This window comes from Aethalodelphis obliquidens, unplaced genomic scaffold (assembly GCF_003676395.1).
Source record: "Aethalodelphis obliquidens isolate GAN/ISIS:26980383/991018 unplaced genomic scaffold, ASM367639v1 scaffold71, whole genome shotgun sequence".
In the NCBI taxonomy this organism is placed as follows: domain Eukaryota; kingdom Metazoa; phylum Chordata; class Mammalia; order Artiodactyla; family Delphinidae; genus Aethalodelphis; species Aethalodelphis obliquidens.
Genome location: NW_020838015.1, coordinates 7891578 through 7911154, shown reverse-complemented (window position 1 = coordinate 7911154; position 19577 = coordinate 7891578). Strand labels below are relative to the sequence as shown.

General features: G+C 40.7%; 2 protein-coding genes across 3 annotated transcripts in view; one reads left to right on the top strand and one right to left on the bottom strand.

Moving 5' to 3' along the window:
- Positions 1 to 5753, top strand: part of SLC9A7 (solute carrier family 9 member A7) — a 151612-nt gene extending 145859 nt beyond the window's left edge. For both annotated transcript variants that reach the window (XM_027091376.1, XM_027091379.1), the window contains exon 18: positions 3877 to 5753. The gene's annotated coding sequence lies outside the window, so the exon portion shown is untranslated. The remainder of the gene's footprint in view (positions 1 to 3876) is intronic.
- Positions 3362 to 19577, bottom strand: part of CHST7 (carbohydrate sulfotransferase 7) — a 23858-nt gene continuing 7642 nt past the window's right edge. The window contains exon 2 of the mRNA XM_027091396.1: positions 3362 to 3999. The gene's annotated coding sequence lies outside the window, so the exon portion shown is untranslated. The remainder of the gene's footprint in view (positions 4000 to 19577) is intronic.

The following is a 19577-nucleotide window of genomic DNA, read 5'->3' as shown; positions in this document are numbered from 1 at the left end:
CCATCTGTGGGGAAAAAAGGAGTTTTGTCTTAACTGAGCTGCAGACTAATCAAATGTGAAGGTTTCTGAGGTGGTATCTTTGCAGTTTAACCTGAGATTATATTAATAGTCCCCATTGCAGTCAAGTGAACTTTCTTTCTCTTCACACTTTGCTTGTCCCCATGCCTGCATCCACGATGGACTCCTCAGGGTAAGGATGGGCCCATTTATTGCCTGAGCAGAGGCCCCGTATTAAGTGGAAAGTTGTGATCACTTTGCTGTCACGTGGGGGTGGTGTCGGTAGCAGGTAATTAAGGAGATGCAAACTTTTGTATAGCACCGACACAGGAAAGACAAAAACGCCTGCAATTCCTTTTCATACTCTTTTTGGGGACTACAAGGAGAACTGAACTAAAGAAGGAAATTTGGAATTTAAAGAAATTTGGTATTTCTTCCTAGGAAACAGGTATAGGAAGGGCATATGTGATTAAGTGGACTCTGACCATCAGGACTCAGAGTGACCAGACAAAGCATTGATGCCCTGCAGCCCAAAATCACGCTGCGACATCAAATGTTTCATCAAGCAAACAGCAAGGCGCTCTTTACGCCGTGTTCTCTAGACCTGAAAATGTCCTTCATGGTTCAGTTGACAAAATCTCTCTAGAAAACCTGAAAAAATGTTATCTCAGCTATCCGCGAACATTTCAGTCTCGGGCAAAGAAGTAATGGTTCTTTCCAAAACAGAAGTCTGTTTCACGCACACACCTCCCACCCCCCATCATAGCTCTCCCTTTCTATGTCCAGAGTGGAAGTTAATGTTATCATGTCAGCTATTTAATGTGAACAAAATGATTGCTAAATGTAGAAACACCGCTGATGCGCTCAGGGGAGGTTGCTGGCAGGGCAAACAAGCAACTCATCAGAGGGGGAAAATCATCCGCTTGGAAACCTACCTTGGTACCCATTGCGAGTTCTAAGAGGTAGATCAGAAAGCTGATTTTCCCATCTGCTATAAAATGCAGTCTGGACTGAGAGCATCTGGAAAGTCAGCTTTCTGATTCAGTAAGTATATGACTCCTTATTCCACTTCAGAAATGGGACACTTGACAGGTTTCGTGCCTGCTTTTTGATGTTGCTTCTGTAGGTGAATTAGTGTAGGAGCTAGTCTGTCAAATACAGTAGACTGGTATCATTGAATTCTGATCTCTTCTGTTGTTTTTTTAAATGAGAATCTGGCTCACCAGTGTCAATTGCTGCGTTCTGATACAGTAAATTGAGGGCATCTAGTGGCCAAGAGTTAGAGTTTAGAAACGACCCACCTGAATGCTGCTTTCACCATGTGGATACCTCAAAAGACCTTCCCTCTTTCTAAAACCTAATAAGAACAATCTACAGAGAAATATTCTGGAAACCAATGCTAATGTCTAACGAGGAAAAGCAAGTAGGCTCTTTGACAAGCCTTTCAAAACGAGACCTAGAAAGAAACCATTTTTTTCCAGTTCCAAGTTTCATAAGCAGAGTTTTTATAAATTAACAAACCCATCTTGTCAGCCAGTGCTAGCAGAAATTGTAAAGAGCAAAACCAAAGTTTTTGATGTCAGTTTTATTTTTGTAAGCAGGGTATAGTCTAACCATGGCCCACATGGCGCACACAGGCAGCCAGTTTTCTGCTACATGAACCTTGGAAAAGATGAGAAGGAAGGGCTGCCTGTTCTGCTGCCCTTTGTAAAGGTGTGTACCAGACATGAGAGTGCTCGGGAGAGGGAGAGGTTACCTTCTCATCCTGATGGCCACCTTTTCAAATGGGTTCACAGAACTGCCACATGTCATGGTCAGCTCAACTCTTGGCCAGTGGAAAATTATCTGGGCCTGTATGTGTTGGGGGAACTCAGGTGGAAAAGGACTTGGAAACAGCGTGAAGAACTCTACATCTGCTGTCTAAAGCACTTCAAAAAAGTTAAGATCCCAGTTTTACTGGGTGAGTATCTAGCTGCATGGACATTTGGGGGTTGACTTTAGTTGTGATTATTCCAGCTTTGGGCTTTGGAGAAGCAGTGGGATGATTTTCAGTCATGCGGGTGTTAAGTCTATGGATTTGGAATTTGTCCCTGAAATCACTCATTCGAAGTATGACTTCGTGGTAGGGTCACCTCCTAGGTTTTTTATTTTTTACATAAAATACATCTGGTACTTCTTACTTAGGAAGTTTTACTATGTCTATTAAAATGATTAAATGGGAAGGCCACCAAGATTCATTTAATAGCTGAAAAGCAGTTTTTTAAATAGAATAGGATGAATTTAATATGGGCTGATGTGACCTTTTGGGGAATTTTTTTATAGAGAGCTTACATACTGTAATTGGGGAAATTTTTGTCTTTTACTTCCATTCAACAGTAGCAAACTGGTGGCTTTATAAAATTAACATAGGATGTTATATAAACATGTTATATAAAATAATATTAAAGTATGTCTAACTGTGAAAAAGTGAAGACTTGGAGTTATCGGCAACCTTTATTTATGTGCAATAAGAAAAACTGGAGTTAGGCCCCCAAAGTGCTCCCTTTCCCTAGCATTTTACTTACTGTTTGCCTTTGTGTATATGTTTAGATTGATATTATAAAGCTAGCTACATGTTTTCTTGCCCTTTACTGATATTTAACACATTTTTCTCAAAGCTTTTTTTTTTTTAACAAAACTCAAAATAAAAAGATTAACTGGGTGAGCTCATCTTGCTTTGTATTTCTAAAAGTATTGTCTGTTAGTAGAAGAATGCAGTATGATCCTGTTCTTAGTCTGTTTCTTTCCCTCACAGAGAGGTTCTGTTCTGGGTGGAAGCTATTCCTCTCCAACTTCATTTAGAACAGAGATTGACAAATTACGGCAGCCCCTGGACCAAATCCAGCCTACTGCTTGTTTTTGTAAATAAAGTTTTATTGGCACACACTCCACTCACTCATTTGCATACTGTCTGTGACTGCTTTCACACAGAGCTGAGGAGTTGTAACAGCAGTGAACAACTAGCTGCTCATAAAGCCTGAACTATTTACTATCAGGGTCTTTACAGAAAAGTTTTTTGCTGACCCCTAATTGAGATGCTTGAAAATTTTTAGTTTTAAAATTAGATCTAAAAATCACAGCAACAGATTTTTTTTTAGATGTTAAAAATGTGCCTTAGGATGAAAAGAAACACTTTAAACCTGGTCTCTGCCTGTGACTTCTCCTGGCCTGCAATCATCTTTAACAGGCTTTGAGTGTTGGCTAGTTGCTAAGATTATTGAGCTCGCTATGGTTTCCTTCATAGTCTTTGTGTTCTTTTGTATGTAGACTAGCTTGTCCCTAAACCATGCAATTGAACTACATCATAACAGAGCAAAACCAAATCTTGTCATTAACAGTGACTCCAGAGTCATTTAATAATATAATTTACAAAAACATCAGATAGAACAATATAAAAGCAAAAATTTCTTTCAGTTCATTAGGGTTCTCCCACCCCAGGGAGAGAAATTACTTTTTAAAAATCCATTCAAGGGTCGGGGTGAGGGGAGCTATTTGAATTAGAGCTGGATGAGTCAGATTTTAAAAAATACCACCCAGACCTTTTATTTAATATTAAGTAATTTAATCAAGATACACAGGACTGCACTTGAACCTTATTCACATTGATGTTTTGTCCAGACACCTGCTGATGGGAAATGGTACCAAATCACGTCTCTTCTTTGTTCTGAGAACGCCTTGTTGACATGGCTCCAGCAGAGGCAGGGTCAGGCTGGGAACTAAAGCTCTTCCTATTTTATTGCCATAATTATCCACATTGCACTGTCACTTCCTTACTGGAAACTTCATTTCAACCAATGTGTCAGTCATTATTTAACAGCTCATAATATTCCTGCTCCGCAGAATAGCACAGCAGTTGGTACCAAGTCAAGCCCCAGTCTCTGACAGTGTGATAGACTGCCTCCACAGCATGGCTTCTCCAATGCTGGGACAACGTGCTGAGTGGCCTGGTTCGTGGTGACTGACCTGGAAGGGAAGGAACAAAGGATGTTTGAACTTCAGAACACAGAAATCCACGGAAAGCCTGTTGAACCTTGATGACATAAGGCCTCTTAAATATGAAACCTATAATCTTCCCTACCTAAGCTGCATTATCCAATGCTGTAGACCCATACAGAATCAGTATCTATCATTTCTGCTTGTGACCCAAGAGGTGTTTGGTGAGGATAAAGATGGGGGCACCTCTCTCAGTGTGACTGTGCTTTCTGCAGCTGCTGCTGTGGGGCGCCTGTTGAGAAGAAAACTTTCTGAGACCTGCTGGGTAGAGTGGGGTAAGGGCTGGGACTGAAGCTGTACCTTTAGGCACTGACCATGTAACCATCCACCTTTCACTTGTGTACTGGTTCGTATGTGCGAAATAAATCATGCCAACAACGATCAGCTGTTCTGTAAAACTGAGGCTGTATATAAGCAACGAGTCCAGCTTCCTACCTCTGTGGGATCTGGGCTTTTTCCATCTTCCATTAAAACACATTGCTGCATCACTTTATGGGAGCGGCAAAGGGTGAACTGACGATGTTCATGCTAGTTCTGCCACCAGTTTCTGGCTTTCTTGTGATCCTTCCTCTGATCCCGGATATGTGCCAGATTTGACATCATTTTCTAATGTAGTAAAACTTGATAGAACTACTGATGCAGCAGAGTTTGGGTAAGGAGCACTTTCAAGGTGATTAAAAATGTGCAATAAAGATTCACATTAAGCATTAGACAAGAACTGATTTCATAAATGCCTTGAGGCCTGTCTCATGACCTTTAGCATTCTGTTAGTACTGGTTATTTACATAAAGAAAGAGCCAGCATGTCAAATTTCAGTTGAATTTAGTTTAATAAAAACCAATTTCCAGACAGGCTGACTGTGGTTCCAGGTAAGGTAGAATAGATGCATTGCTCCTTATTCCTCCCACAAAGTGTAACTAAAATTCCCAAATATATTTATAAGATGAAGATAAGACTCTGAAGGATAGGAAAAACAAGCTGGACTGACTAGGGACCTTGGGAGTTGAGGAACAACACAGGTGTGAGTTGCCTGGGTTTTCTTTTTGCCTCCTCAATATCCTAGGATGGATGCTGAAGAATCCAGCAGGCCAGAAATACCAATGGCCATAGACCATAAAAGCCCCATGAAAAGCCTGTTATCTCTAGCCAAAGGGCAGGGAAAGGGTCAGCCTAGAAAGAACCCAAGCACCTCAAAAAAAAAATCCCCGCTCCTGTCAGCAGAGGCCTAGGGGAAGCCAGGGCTTCTGGACTATCACCCCCACCTGGCAATAACCAGGTGATGCACCCCTTCTTCTACCAGCACATTGTCAGTGGAGGCCTGCTAAAATAAATAAAATTCAGAGATTCATAATATATGTTCAAATGTATGCCAAATGTTTAGGATACAATAAAAAAAAAATCACTTGTCAAACCAAGAACCAGGGAGATTTTGACTTGAATGAGAGAAGACACCTGACAGATGCCAACACTGAAACAACACAGATACTGAAATTATCCAAGAAGGATTTTAAGCTACCATCGTAAAAATACTTCAATTAGCAGTTACACACTTGAAGCAAAAAAAAAAAATTCCTGGCAAAGAAATATAATACAAAAACGAAAGAGGAACCAAATGGAAAATTTAGAACTGTAAAATACAATAACCAAAATTTTAAAAGCTCACTGGATGGGCCAAATTGCAGAATGCAGATGACAGTAAAGAATTAGTGAGTCTGAAAATATAACTGTAGAAATTACCCAATCTGAACAAAAGAGAGAAAGTAGAGTGAAAAAAGATGAACAGGGCATCAGGGACCTGTGGTACTACAATAAATGATCTAGTGTTCATTTTTTTAAAATCAGAGTTCCAGAAAGAGGGGATAGCGATTGAGGCTGAAAAAGTACTTGAATAAATATGGCTAAAAATTTCCCACATTCGGCAAAAGACCTACAGATTCAAGAGGTTGGGTGAACCCCAACAAAACCCCAAAGAAATCTACACCAAGATACAGCATAATCAAATTTCGGGAAAGTAAAGACAAAGAAAAAATCTTGAAAGCAACTAGAGAGAAATGATGCACTACTTATGGAAACAATGATTTGAATGTCAGTGGATTTCATATCTGAAACCATGGAGGCCAGAAGGAAGTGGCATGACATTTTTCAAGAGCTGAAAGAAAATAACTGTCAACTCAGACTTCTATATTCCATGATAATATCCTTCAGGAATGAATGTGAAATAAAGACATTCTCAGATGAAGGAAACTAAGAGAATTTATTGCCAATAGAACTGCTGTAAAAGAACTGCTAAAGGAAGTTTTTCCAGCAGAAAAGAAAGGATAAAAGAAGGAAACTTGAAACATCATGAAGAATGAACAGAAAGGATAAAATAGAAGTAAATTTAACAGACTATTCTCTTGAGTTTAAAAAATTATGTTTGACAGTTGAGGCAAAAATTATAACATTGTATGATGTAGTTCTCAATATACAGAGAGAAAATATTATAAGAGAATTATAAAGGGCACAGGATAATGGAACCTAAATGGACATAAAGTTTCTACACTTCACTTGAGGTGGTAGTAAAATGTTGAGACCAGTAGGTTGTGATTAGTTACATACGTGTAACCTAAAGAAGCCACTTTTTTGTGCAGCAAAGAAAACCATAAACGAAACGAAAAGATAGCCAACAGAATGGGAGAAAATATTTGCTAATGATGCAACCAACAAGGGATTAATTTCCAAAATATACAAACAGCTCATACAGTTCAATATCAAAAAAAAAAAAACCCAATCAAAAAAGGGGCTGAAGATCTAAATGGACATTTCTCCAAAGAAGACATACAGTGGCCAACAGGCACATGAAAAAATGTTCAACATTGCTAATTATTAGAGAAATGCAAATCAAAACTACAATGAGGTATCACCTCACTCTGGTCAGAATGGCCATCATCAAAAAGTCTACAAATAATAAATGCTGGAGAGGGTGTGGAGGAAAAGGAACCCTCCTACCCTGTTGGTAGGAATGTAAATTGGTACAGCCACTACGTGGAACAGTAGGGAGGTTCCTTAAAAAACTAAAAATAGAACTACCATATGACCCAGCAATTCCACTACTGGGCATATACCCAGAGAAAACCATAATTCAAAAAGACACATGCACCCCAATGTTCATTGTAGCACTATTTACAATAGCCAGGACATGGAAGCAACCTAAATGTCCATTGACAGAGGAATGCATAAATAAGATGTGGTACATATATACAATGGAATATTACTCAGCCATAAAAAGAAATGAAATTTGAGCTATTTGTAGTGAGGTGGATGGACCTAGAGTCTGTACAGAGTGAAGTAAATCAGAAAGAGAAAAACAAAATACTGTATGCTAACACGTATATATGGAATCTAAAAAGAAAAAAAAATGGTTCTGAAGAACACAGGGGCAGGACAGGAATAAAGACACAGACGTAGAGAATGGACTTGAGGACATGGGGAGGGGGAAGGGTAAGCTGGGACGAAGTGAGAGAGTGGCATGGACTTATATTTACTACCAAATGTAAAATAGCTACTGGGAAGCAGTCGCATAGCACAGGGAGATCAGCTGGGTGCTTTGTGGCCACTTAAAGGGGTGGGATAGGGAGGGTGGGAGGGAGACGCAAGAGGGAGGAGATATGGGGATATATGTGTATATATATATATATATAGCTGATTCACTTTGTTATAAAGCAGAAACTAACACACCATTGTAAAGCAATTATACTCCAATAAAGATGTTTTTAAAAATCTACGTAAACTGACATCTAACCTCATTATTTATGGTGAAAGACTGAATACTTCCCCCTTAAGATCAGGAAGAACACAAAGGTGTCTGCACTTACCATTCTTATTCAACGTAGTGCTAGAGGTTCTAGCCAATGAAATAAGGCAAGAAAAAGAAAAGCCATATTGATTGGAAAGAAAGAAAGAAAACAGTCCTTATTTGTGTTTATATGATTATGTACATAGAAAATCCCAAGGAATACAAAACAAACTCCTAGAACTAATAAGTAAATTCAGCAGATTTGCAGGTACAAGATCAATATTTAAAAATCAACTTTATATATACTAGAAATGAACATCTTAAAACCAAATTTTAAAACTCATGCTATTTATGATCGCTCAAATTAAATACTTAGGTATAAATCTAACAAAACAATAAAGGACCCGTATGCCAAAAACTACAAAACACCAATAAAAGAAATCAAACAATCTAAATCAATAGATATAACTATGTTCATGGATTGGAAGACTCAAGTAAAGATGTCATTTTTTCCCCAAACTGATTTATAGTTTTAACAATATTCCTACCAAATTCTATCAATGCCTTTTATACATACAGAGAAGCTTATTCTAAAATTTATACGGAAAGGCAAAAAAACTAGAATAGCTAAAACCTTTCTGGAAAAGAATAGAGTAGAAATAGTCACTCTATTCAATATTAAGCTACATCTAACGACATTAATCACAACAGTGTGATACTGGTGAGGGACAGGCAGTTCTTAGACATGACATCAATCTTGCACAATCTACAAAAGAAAAAATGATAAATCGGATTTCATCAAAATTTTAAAACTTCTGCTCTGCCAAAGATCTTGTTAGGATGAAAAGACAAGATATAGTCTGAGAGAAAATATCTGCAACCACATATCTGACAAAGGGCTTTTATCTAGAATATACCAATCACTCTCAAAATTCAAGAGTAAAAACCAATCCAGTTAGTAAATGGGCAAAACACCTGAACCAACATTTCACCAAAGAGGAGATATGGATGGCAAATAAGCGCACAAAAAGATGTTCAACATCACTAGCCACTAGGAAAATGCAAATGAGTACAATAACATACCACTTCATACCTATTAGGACAGCTAAGATACAACATAGCAACAATACCAAATGCTGGCGAGGCTGCACAGAAATTTCTCTCTCATACATTGCTGGTGGGAATGTAAAATGGTACAGCCACCCTGAAAAACAGTTTGGTAGTTTCTTATAAAACTAAACATAATATACCACACAAACCAGCAATTCCATTCCTGGGCATTCATCTCAGAGAAATGAAAGTTTACATCCACACAAAAACCTATACCCCAATATGCACTGCAGCTTTATTTGTAATAGTCCAAAACTGGAAACAATCCGAATGCCCTTCAAATGGGTTAATGGTTAAACAAACTGTGGTACATCCATACCATGGAAAACTACTCAGCAATGAAAAGGAATGAATTATTGATACATGCAACAACCTGGATGGATATCCAGAGAATTACGCTCAATGAAAACAGACAATCTCAAAAGGTCATATATTGTATGATTCCATTTGTATAACAATCTTGAAATAACACAATTACAGAGATGGGGTACAGATTGGTGTTTGCCAGGGAAAGGGGTGGGATGAGGTAGGGTATGCGACTATAAAGGGATAGCACAAGAGTTTCTTTTTGCTGATGGAACAGTTCTGTATCTCGATTGTGGTGATGTTTACATATATGTGATAAAATCACACAGATCTATGCACACACATACACACAAAATGAGTGCACGTAAAAACTGTTAAAAACTGAATAAGGCCTGTAGATTGTACCAATGTCAATTTCATGGTGTTGATATTGATCTATGTGTAAGATGTGTAACATGTTACCTTTGGGAGAAGCTGGGTGAAGGGTACACTGGACCTCTTTGTACTATTTTTGCAACCTCCCATGAGTCTATAGTTATTTCAAAATAAAATGTTTTCCTCTGTCACTCTTTCTTTGTACAATGCATTCAGCTCTCCATTTGGGTCATTTTAAAGACTGAGAACACTTGGCAGTAACTCAGGATGGCTTTCTGTCAAAAACTAACCAAGTGCTAAATGTTGCCTGATCATATCCCATGTCCTGACAGATGTTTATGGAGATACTATCAGCCCAACCTGTGGACCCATAAGCACTCTTTAAGTCCTTTTATTAAAAACCTTCTTTAAAAAATTTTTAAAAATCTACTTGAAAAGCTGCTTTTTGTAAGTCCAAATTTTCTTTTTATCAAATCACCCAGCAGTACAAGGTGGGACGAGAGGAGAAACAGGTGCCCTCAAAGATCTACTACTGCCTCTGGGGTATTTGAAGAACAATTCTGAAGTCCTGCTAAGCCAGGCTGGGCCCAGGCAGCAACCCCACAAGGCCCTTTCTTCACATCAGAAATGGATTCCTGTTCTTCTGGTTTGGTCTCAGTTCCTGAATGTCACCGCACCAGGGCAGGGATGCTCAAATACCTTCCAGTTCTCACTTCACCTCCAAGTAGACCCTACAAAAACTATCAGTTAATTTCCTCCCATTTTAATTACTTTTGGTTGTGTTTAAAACACTAACATGTCCATGAATTCTTAGTGTGATGATCCCCCAAATTCTTAAGCTCCTTAGATATAGGATTAAGAATTTAATTAACTCCAGACCCCACTCTTCTTAATACTATGGGGCCTGATTCATTTGGAGCAATGAAGTATTCAAGTTTGCATGCATAGTTTAAAAGTGAACGCTCAGGTTATCAGCCAGCTACAGTTACCAAGTAGCCAGCTTTGCCCTTTTACAACTGCTAGATGTTTAACAACGTAGAAGTAAATTTTAAGCTACTAAACTTCTTGGCTAAAATTGTTTCCGCTTGTCCAGCGTCTGGGGAGAATGTTTACTACTGCCTGAACCACCTGAAATGGTGTAGACCCTTCTGGTCATTCTGAAGTCAAAACTATTTCAAGACCTATCCTGTATGATAATAGAGAATAGATAATTTTAAAAACTGTCTTGGTGCAATTAATTTCCAGAATTACAGAGATTTCTGTATATTGTTTTGTGAAGCATGTATAAAAGGCTTTTTTTTAATATGTGGCATTGAAGTGTGAAGTCATTCCTTAATGGCTTAATTAATACTCAAATTAATTCATAAATTCACTTGCACTTTTAAAAAATGGATTGTTTACTTAAAGATTCAAAGTCATACTCCCATGAGTTGGGTGTATTTTATCTCCTTTGCTACAGTTCCCCTGAGTACTTAAATGACCAGCCGGGCCCTAACTGCAGCTGGTTGACCTACTAATAGCCTCATTGCCATCAAAGGGAAACGTCATTCCAGGCTGTGATTGCCTGCAGTTGGCTTGGCTGAGGCTCTCCGGGCGGAATAACCCAGGAAGACACACTCTTAGCATTTTAATCAAACTTTTTTCAACGTTTGAAGCTGGGATGGGGAGGAGGAAGAATCAACTTCCTGCCGGCTTTCAAGGTTGAGAACAGAAGATTCGGCCAAATGAACTTGCCTCTTTCAGTGGCCTTCCTGGCCCGTTTCAAGTCAGATACCGATCCCTGGGCGTCCCCGTTGGCTGTGCGAACCGGCATGGGCACCTCCCTCCCCTCCTTGAATTACACTTGTAGATTTCTACTAGACCCTCTTTCCTTCCAGTTTTCTTGGTTTCACCTGTCCCTGCGCACACACTTGTGCCAGGTGAGGTGCCCCAGGTTCTCCACCAGAAGCCACTTCACAGATGCTAAAAGTTGGTGCAGGGACCTGGCATCTTGGCTGCGGGAGCTGAGGTTTCCGGGTATTCAGTGGGTCCCGTTATCATGGGGGAACTACTTTCCAGCCTATTGTAACAGCCTTCCTCTCGGACCCGCTGCAGAACAAATGGGCCGAGGACAGGCATTAGCCTCCTTTTCAAGGGTGACGTGTTTTATGTGTGTGTGTGGGGGGTCATCTCCCAATATCCTACTCTGGAACAGTCCCCTTGTGAGTGATGTTACCATCTAAGTTTATGTTAACCTTGGTTAAGCTTTCTTCACCTTCCTGTTTTCACCTCAAATTAGTGAAATGCAGTGCCAAGGAAAACGGAAATAACTGACAAAGTTTGTGACAATAGAGCCATTAAGTTGTCTTTTTTTTTTTTAAGGGCGCTGCCTAGGGATAATGTTAAAATAATACTTGAAATACCAGAAATGTCAAAGTGCAAGCGTTCCCTCCCTGTGACTCTAAAGCAAAATGGAACAGGAAACATGGAGTTTGCTAATACAACCACACCCCCCAAATAGCCTAGAAATGTACTTGAAGCAGCATACATGTTATAAATCGTTTCCAGACTTTCAATCTGAAAAATGAAGTAGCAGTGGCAGGGGGCACCAGTATCTTTGCATTAGTCAATACTAGTTTCAGTCCTATTTAATACATGAAACAACTCTCCCTTTAGGTGAAAACAGAGACTGAGTTTAAAAGAAAAATAAGGAACTTCCCTGGCCGTCCAGTGGTTAAGACTTCGCCTTCCAATGCAGGGCGTGTGGGTTCGATCCCTGGTCCGGGAGCTAAGATCCCACGTGCCTTGCCGCCCAAAAACGAAAACATAAAACAGAAGCAATATTGTCACAAATTTAAAGACTTTAAAAATGGTCCACATTCAAAGAAATCTTTAAAAAAAAAACCACTAACAAACAAAACTCTTGCCTGGGGGGTAAAGGGGGAAACTAGGGGAGAAGCCACTTGCCTGACCCTGGGCAGCCCATGTCCAGAGCTGAGCTGCATCTCCATCCCTCCCTGCCTCCAGTGGGAGAAGAGGACTCACTTCTCTGCTCCGGAATTCAGAATAAAACCTCATTCCATGGGACTCATTAGTCAAGACCCAGAGTCAGCCAGTGCAAAAACGGAATGGCCATTACATTTCCCCAATAGAAGAGAATAAAATAATAACACGTTTCCAATTTTATCATACCCACGCCCAGCTAAAACTTTCCTAAATTTTTGAGCTCACTTCAGAACAAAAGGAATGTGCTCCAAACCAGTGTTAATAAAACTTGGAAAGACGTGAGTTTGGCTAGTTGACTTTTGTTTTTTCCTTTCATTGAGCTGCTCCAAGATACAATTTTAATTGGTGTACCTACTTGCTTTTGTGAGTAAAGTCGTTCCCAACTCAAATAAAGGAACGGAGTCAGTATTTTATAATATATATTTGACCGCCCACTTGTAGATGTTTGCCAACTACCAAGTGGGGTTGGCAGAGGTTAGTGAGGGCACAGGGTTGGGAAGCTTGGACCTACCATTCAGGCAGCCCTTTGGCCTCTACAGGGGGCCAAATGGAGTGGGGGGCACTAGGGCCACTCCCGATCAGCTTCAGGATTCACAGGTTAGGATGGCTAGTCAGGTTACAGAGTTTGTGTGTCACCCCAAGTCTAGCCCATCACTTCTGGTTCTCTCTCCCTGCGGAGCGAGGCACTGTGTCTGTGCCACCCTTTCCTAGCACTGTGCACAGTCTGGCAGGGATGAAATGGCCCCATGGCCAACAGCAGGTTCACGTTCTCACAGGACACTGGCGAGCCGTATACCAGTCTTCTCCAGGGCCTGTAGGATTGCCAGAGATTGCCATACTTAGGAGCAGGACATGGATTTTTCCTGAGCTCAGAATGATTTCTCCTTCTCTTTGACTGCTGAGAAATAAAAATAAATCTAAAAGGCATTCGATAATGCTGGGAGTTTTGTTGGTCTTCGGTAGGGCTGTGTGTTTATTTTTAGCCAACCATCTCCTTTTTGTAAAATAGTCTCCTTGGCAATTCCCAGCTGGGGGGGATGGGGTGGGGGAGGGGAGTGCACAGAAAGGCAACAAAGTTTAACTTTTTTGTTGTTTGCAGAACCTGAAAAATGTATCGTTTTCCCTTCGCACATCCCTGTTAGCAATATCCTTTATTTAACAGGAAGAGACAGCATCTATTTTATTGCTTCTAAAATCTGTATATTTAACATACGCCAGCTCTAGGCTGTTTGAAAGGAAGTCCTATTTTTAAAACATTATCTTGGTTTTAGTATTTTTGGCTTACTGTTCCCATAAGCTCTCCGAGGCAGTAATGAGTCCTTTTTGGTAATGTCTGGTCTCAGTCATGGGGAAAGTGACCCTCAAAGCCCTGGGACATTTTTTCCTTGATGTTCACTTGATCTGTATGTATGTCAGGACTGCTTCAGCCAGCCTCCCAGTTGTGCTGTTCCTAACTTTCCCCAGTTCATCATCTTTACAAAAGAACTCAGAGTCTCGAGTCCCCACCCGCTCCCCATAGCTTACAAACGCTTCTGTAATGTTCGACTTCAGCCTTTCAGTTAGGCTGCTGTTTCCAGCCTGCTGGTTACTGTGACCAAACCATCTTAATCACACAAGATTAATCTGTCCAAGCTGGCCCTCTAAGCGTTTGGATTTCAGGCCAGATTTGAGGCTTCTTGCTGGCAGGGCCCAGAGACTGCCCCGCATTCTGACAACTCTCCCTGTGCCTTCGGGGCTCCTTCTAACACCTCTGCCTGAAGGTAACACTTAAAAGAAAGGGCTTCCATTCCACGAGTGAAAAACACGAGAGCTATTTGTAATGAGGTGGATAGACCTAGAGTCTGTCATACAGAGTGAAGTAAGTCAGAAAGAGAGAGACAAATACCGTGTGCTAACACATATATATGGAATTTAAGAAAAAAAATATCATGAAGAACCTAGGGGTAAGACAGGAATAAAGACACAGACCTACGAGAATGGACTTGAGGACATGGGGAGGGGGAAGGGTGAGCTGTGACAAAGCGAGAGAGAGGCATGGACATATATACACTAACAAACGTAGTAAGGTAGATAGCTAGTGGGAAGCAGCCGCATAGCACAGGGAGATCAGCTCGGTGCTTTGTGACCACCTAGAGGGGTGGGATAGGGAGGGTGGGAGGGAAGGTGACGCAAGAGGGAAGAGATATGGGAACATATGTATAAGTATAACTGATTCACTTTGTTATAAAGCAGAAACTAACACACAATTGTAAAGCAATTATACTCTAATAAAGATGTAAAAAAAATAATGATGACAAAAAAAAAAAGAAGAACACAAGTCTACCTCAGTGGCTATTTTTAGAATGTGACTCTATAGCCAAGCCCCCTGCTGCATCCATTTCAGGGGAGGAGAAATTTGCTCACTGCGGTCATCATTGAAGTCAAACATGGTGGTCATCTTCCACCACCCCTTAACCCCCCAGATTTCAAAACATTCACTGCCAGCTGCCGTTCCAATGTCTTCTCAGCATCCAGTGGACTGATGGGCTCTGGCTTGGCGCCTGTGAGCTGGGGCAGAGCTGAAGGCTTCCCATTCCCATGCAGACATCACTGAGCTCAGCAACTTTGCTCCGACTGAAACTGCTTCCTGTTCAACTCCCCAGTAGTTCTCCACTTCCCTGTGTTCTTGAACTTGGGCCAGAGCTGTTTCTTAGTCCCTACTGTTCTTATTTTATACTGCACCTGAGCAGAAATGGTTCTTTCAATAGAGCAAGTTCCTCAGGTTCCATTACGAAGTGAGAGGATGAGGGGCCAGGCTTTTTTTCAGTTTCAGTCTTTTCTGTACTGTTTGGACTGAGGAATTTTAAGCCAGCTGCTTATAAATGTTTTTTAAAAGCATCACTCCCAATTATTTATATTACATTAATATTCATGGGAAACAAATCCCTGCCCAGACTAAAAAAGCCTCTTTGAAAATCCTCTGAATCCTGCCTCAACAACTGCAAATGGGCACTTCTGCCCTCCACCCCCCGCAATAAAGAGGGCTCTCAGGAGTAGAGAGAAAATGTATAGAGTTCAACCTCATTTAAAATCAGCCTCAGTTCCCCACTGATAGTGTCCCGAAATAGCTGAAGTTCAAGTCAGAGGTACAATCCCCTGCAGCAGTAGTAGGAGAAGTTCAGCTTAATAAGAAGCTTGCTACAATCTGATGTCCTGTGTAAGTGTGGTTTTATAAAGGGATGATCACTTTGATTTCAAGATGTGTCCAGTCCTTCAAAAGAACCACAGAAGTGACACTTTGCAAACCCAGGTTCGTCGAAGAAGGACTAAGGAATGAATTTCATCTTGGCATCTGGTTATCACAGCCTGAGGTGGGAGGCATTTATTCACCGCCTGAGATGAACTGTAGGGTCAGAGAGGGCCAGGGAGCTGGGAGAAAGGGTTTTCCACCTATCACACTAGCCATGGTGAAAAAATAAATAGATAAAATGCTTGTTGTTGAAAGTCTAGGAAGCAGACACTCCAAGAAACAGCCGGTGGGGGCAGATGTTGGTGCAACGTTGAACAACTTAACCTCTCAAAATGTAAAAAAGCCTGTATACCTTTTGCTCTATACCATCACCCTACTACAGAAATTTTTCTTACAGATGTACTTACATGTATGCAAAAGATGCTATTAAAAATGCAGCAATGAAATGTTGGGACTAGGAACTGGTTAAATATGTTACAATACATTCCTACAATGAAATACTAGACAGTCACTGAAAAGAAGATATAGGAACTTTTTGTCTTTTTAAGGTTTCATTAGTTTTATCTCTGTAACCTTTAAATCATACCTCACAAATTAGCTTTTGTCACAAGTGGATTTAAAGAAAGCAGAGGACTCGAGTTCACTATTTTCTGAAACACTGACACAGAAAAGGAAAGGAAAGAATTACTTAGAAAAGATTCTTCACAAAAGACCCTCAGAAAAATCCCTAAACAAAAGTGAAATACTTAATCATTAAGTTTAATGCTAATCGGTAAAGGATTTTAAATCAATTCGCTGGCATTAAGTTTCTTGTTTAAGCCCACAAATCTTTCTCTAAACATTACTGACCCTTTGCCAAAGGATAAATGGATGAACTGAGCAGTACCTTATGACACAGCTAGCTGTGGGAACATTCTATAAAAAATGGAAAATAATTTTGTAAGAACATGACGGCAACAATCAGCAGCCAATATTCTCAGAGTTTCCAATTACCAAAAGCATATACAATTTTAGTCTAGAAAAGTAAGTCAATTTTATAAAATTAAGCTTTTTAGATTGAAGAGCATGCCGCTTTAGGGAATTCCCCGGTGGTCCAGTGGTTAGGACTCTGCGCTTCCACTGCAGGGGGCCCAGGTTCAATCCTCGGTGGGGGAACTAAGATTCCGCAAGCCGTACAGCCAAAAAAAAAAAAAAGCATCCCACTTTAACTGGCACAAAGATACTGAAAAATAGTCCCTAAAATTCTCACTAAATTTATAGAACAAAAAATATGCCCTTAGTTATTAAATGTAGTCAGTATTGGGACTTTTCAAAAACAGGTGATAGGGTTTCCCTGGTGGCACAGTGTTTGGGAGTCCGCCTGCCAATGTAGGGGACACGGGTTCGAGCCCTGGTCTGGGAAGATCCCACATGCCGAGGAGCAACGAAGCCCGTGCACCACAACTACTGAGCCTGGGTTCTCGAGCCCACGAGCCACAACTACTGAAGCCCGCGGGCCTAGAGCCTGTGCTCCGCAACAAGAGAAGCCACCGCAACAAGAAGCCCGCGCACCTAACGAAGAGTAGACCCCCGCTCGCCGCAACTAGAGAAAGCCCGCGCGCAGCAACAAAGACCCAACTTAGCCAAAAATAAATAAATTTATTTATTTACTTATTAAAAAAAACCAGGTGATATACGTGCCCCCAGCTGCTGGCCAGGGACTGGTAGATGGGTGGCTGAGAGCGGTGAACGTGCCCCATGGCCATGTTCTCTCCATAGCACAACTTCAAGTACTTATCCAAGATAGTGATTACCTCATCATTTAGAATCTGGGACTTGCGAATTCGAATTCTCTCCACCATCTTCCTCAAAGGCACGGTTTTCATAACTTCATCTTTGCCATCATGTTTCTGGACTTTAAGTAGATGACAGCAGAAATCCAGTACAACAAAGTGCCCCTCCCTGTCACCCAAGAATTGTGGGAATGTGAATTGGTGCAGCCACTATGGAAGATGGGATGGAAGCGCCTCAAAAAGTTAAACATAGAGCCATCATATGATCTAGCAATTCCACTGCTGGGTATTTACCCAACGGAAATGAAAACACTAACTCAAAAAGATACCTGTACCCCCATGGTCACTGCAGCATTATTTACAATAGCCAAGATATGGAAATGCCCTATGTGTTCATCAGTGGATGAATGGATAAAGCAAATGTGGTATATACGTGTACAAGGGACTATTATTCAGCCATAAAAAAAAGAATGAAATATCACCACTTGTGACAACATGGATGGACCTTGAGGACATTATGCTAAGTGAAATAAGTCAGAAAGAGAAAGACAAATACTGTATGCTGTCACTTATATGTGGAATCTAGCCCTCCGCCTCCCACCCCAAAACCCATGAACTTGCAGATGCAAAGAACAGACTGGTAGTTGCCAGAGGCACTGGGTGAAGGGGTCAAAAGGTATAAAATCCCAGGTATAAAATAAATACGTCAGGGATATGTAATATACAGCATGGTGACTACAGTTAATAATGCTGTGTATGTGTGTGTATTATTATTATTTTTTTGGCCGTGCCGCACGGCTTGTGGGATCTCAGTTCCTCAACCAGGGATCAAACCCGGGCCCTCAGCAGTGAGAGCACGGAGTCCTAACCACTAGACCGCCAGGGAATTCCCATATATTTTAAAGTTATTAAGAAAGGGGATCTTAAAATTTCTCATCATAAGGAAAACAACTACGTAACTTTGTGTGGTGATGGATAGTAACTAGACTAACTGTGGAGATCTACTGCAATATATACAAAGAGTGAACCATTACGTTGTACACCTGAAACTAATATAATGTTATGTCAGATCTCAATTTTTAAATTTTAAGGAATTAAAAAGATTTAAGTACCAAAAGCCTACATACTTCTGTTTGAATTTGCATAAAGTATTTCTAGACATATATCACAAGAAACGTAGTGGTTACTTCTATGAAGTGAGCCTGGCAGGTATTTTATATCCTCCTAAACTATTGAACTCTTTTTTCGCCATGTGCTTATATTATTCCTAAAAATTTTTTAACACTAGTTTCAAAATAGAGAGCACCTGATTTTAATCCTCTGGCTGTGTTATCCTTAGCAATTACCCAACCTCTCTGAGCTTGTTTCACCATCCATACAATGGGGATACTACGTACCTCATAAAGCTAAGATGAGGACTAATTCGGACAACATGCACTAAGCTAGTAACACAGTACACAAAATAGGCACTCGATAAATGTCACACACACCCCCACTTAGTGCCAAGAAAACTCGTAAATCCTCTTAATTCAACCTCATCTTCTTACTGGTAGAACACTAAAGCCAAAATGGTTTAGGGACTTGCCAAGGTCAATCATGCAGTAACCAGGAAAGCCAAGCTCTGATGCCTGGGTTCCTGTACCCTAATATAAAACCTGATTTCATATGAGCCAAGGAATGACTCTGCTACTACTCTATGGCCACACCTCAGTTCGCAGGACCAGCCTCCTCCCCTGCTTCACTCACCACATTTGATGAGCTGTGATTTTTCCTAAACACTAAATCCACCATCAACTGAGGGGGTCCTGCCTGGGAAGGCAGCCCCAAGGGGGAGCTCCAAGAATGTCTTGGTCAAAGGCAGCACTAGCCTCACAAGGGGGCAATAATAATTTGGATGTGGATGTGTTTTTAAAAATTGCTCGCACCTTACTGCATCCCTGCCACACACACACACACACACACACACACACACACACACACACACACACACACACAC